Source organism: Pinus tabuliformis, chromosome 8, assembly GCF_031772625.1.
Source record: "Pinus tabuliformis cultivar Carrire ecotype Pingquan chromosome 8, CPIR1, whole genome shotgun sequence".
NCBI lineage: Eukaryota > Viridiplantae > Streptophyta > Pinopsida > Pinales > Pinaceae > Pinus > Pinus tabuliformis.
In genome coordinates, this window is record NC_142294.1 from 1,206,547,558 (window position 1) to 1,206,550,509 (window position 2,952).

A 2,952-nucleotide genomic window follows, 5' to 3' on the forward strand; every position below is an offset into this window, starting at 1 on the left:
CCAGGCTCTGTAGCCTCACAACCTCTAAAGGCATATATTCATAAGCATGTTGGCCCCTAAATATATAAACATATATCCAAGGGCACATAGGCCCCCAAAACAAACCTTTGCTCACCATCCTATTAGTCACATATATCTGACTCACCAACCTAAATATCATTGATACAAATCTTTACATTATTGGGGTCGGGTAGGGGTATTACATTCCTCTCCCCCCCCAACTCTTATTTACACATTGTCTTGATGCATCATATATATATATATATATATATATATATATATATAGACACACACACACACACATTATGATCATACAAAAAGATGAGGGTATTCCTCCCTCATTACTTCTTCCTGCTCCCAGGTAGCATCCTTAGGACTGAGCATGGTCTACTTCACCTCTACCATAATAATGGCTCGATTTCGAAGCACTTTGATATTCCTATCCAAAATATGCACTGGATAGACATAAAATTCTCCCTTGGGCTCCACCTAAATCATTAGCCAATCAATCACATGATTAGTACCAAGAACATGCTTTTTAAGTAATGATACATGAAACACATCATGAATATGCATAGATGGAATCAATGCAAGCCTATATGCAAGAGGACCTATCCTCTCTAGTGTCTTGAATGGTCTACAATATCTTGCTTCTAGCTTGGCACAATGGCCTAATTTTATTGAGATCCTCTTTGCCTTCTCTTTTAGGAAGACACGGTCCCTAATTTTATTTTCCTTATTCGTTCTATGTTTTTCAGTGTAAATTTTATGCATGTCCTAGGTAGCTTTCAATTTTTTCTTCATTTTTAGCACCAGCTCTTTCATATCCCTAAGGAATTTTGATCCAACCATTATCCTGTCCATTGGATTACTCCAACACACGGGAATATTACACCTTCTTCCATACAAGGATTCAAATAGGCTCATATTCAATGATGTTTAATAATTGTTTTTTTATGAAAACTCTACCAAATGCAAGTAGCATTCCCACTTCTATGGCTTATCCATCACATACATTTATAGCACATCCTCGATCACTTGATTAACCTGCTCTATTTTCTCATCAGACTATGGATGCTATGTTGTATTGAAGTTTGATTTAGTCCCCAAACCTTTAAATAAACCATTCCAAACATTGGATGTGAATTTAGGGTCCTTGTATTAAAATATTTTCCCTACACACACCATGTAGCCTCGCAAATTCTCACATATAAATCTCAGCCACATTAGTTTCCTTATATGTTGACTTCGTTGGAATAAAGTGGGAAGTCTTGGTGAGATTGTCCACTACAACCATTATAGAATTGTGCTTCTTGATAGTCATAAGGAAATTTTAACTAAATTAATGGATACAATCTCCCACTTCCACTCAGGAATGGGTATTGGTTGTAGCAAACTAGTTGGGTGCTTATGCTCAGTTTTAACTTTTTGTCATTCCCAACACCTGGCTATGAAATCAATCACTCATTTCTTCAAACCCAGCCAAAAATATTTCTTCTTTATCATTGTAATGGTATTCTAATAACCTAGGTGCACAGCATAAGGCATTGTGCATCTCTTTTAAAATCAAATCCTTCAGCTCTTGTACCCTGGGTACATAAAGTTGACCCTTTTACAAAATAATTTCATCATTTCCAATTTCATGGTCCCTATATTTTGGCTGTAAATTTATTTCCATATATTGTTGGTTTGAATTTCAATCTTCTAAAATTATTAATATTGTATCAGACCTACACATGTTGACGGTTATAACATGCATTATTTTGTTGAGTGCATCAGCCACTGTATTTTCTTTCCCTTTTATGTATTTAATTTCAAATTCATACTTAGTCAATAATTCCAACCATCTGGTTTGCCTGGCATTTAGGTTTAATTGTTCAGGAAAATGCCTTAGACCACTGTGGTCAGTCCGTAGTTTAAACCTCCTCCCCAGGAGGTAGTGCCTCCACATCTTAGAGCATGTATTATAATTGTTAGCTCCAAATCATGAGTAGCATAGTTATTTTCGTGCTTTTTTAATTTCCTAGACTCAACATATTACATGCTCATTTTGCATGAGCGCAATGCCCAATCCTTCCTTACATGCATATGTGCATACAATAAAGTCTTCATTCAGATATGTTATTTTTAATATGGGTGCATTGGTCAGCAAACCCTTCAAATGTTGAAATACCTCTTCACATTCATGAGTCCATTCAAATTTCACACCTTTCTTCTATAAATAAGTAATAGGATGGGATATTCTTGAAAAATCCTTAATAAATATTTTATAATAGTCAGTTAGGCCCATAAAATACCTAACTTCTGAAACATTATTCGCTGTTGGTCATTCTATGATTGCCTTAATTTTTTCTAGGTCTACAAATATTCCTTCCTCTGAGATAATGTGATTTAATTATTGTATTTTCCTATGGTAAAATGAGCATTTAATTAACTTAGCATATATTTGATGTTCCTTGAGTACTTGTAGAACCATTCTCAATTGTTGTTCATGTTCTTCTACAGACTTAGAATACACCAAAATACTATCTAGAAATACAATAACGAACTTTTCCAAATAATTCCTGAAAATGTCATTCATAAGGGACATAAAAATTCTTAGTGCATTCAATAATCCAAATGGTACAACTGTGAACTCATAATGACCATAACAAGTTCAAAATGTTTTCTTGCTAACATCTTCATCCTTAATTCATAGCTAAGGATACCGTGATCTAAGGCCAATTTTAGGAAATATCTTTGCTTCCTTGAGTTGGTCAAATAAGTCAACTATCCTTGGAAAAGGATATTTATTTTTAACTATGACCTTGTTAAATTTCCTAAAATAGATACACAACCTTAATGTCCCATCGTTCCTTTTAAGAAACAACACCGAAGCACACCAAGGTGTTACGTTGGGATGTATATACCCCTTCTTCAAGAGGTCTTGTAGTTTCATCTGCAATTCTTTAA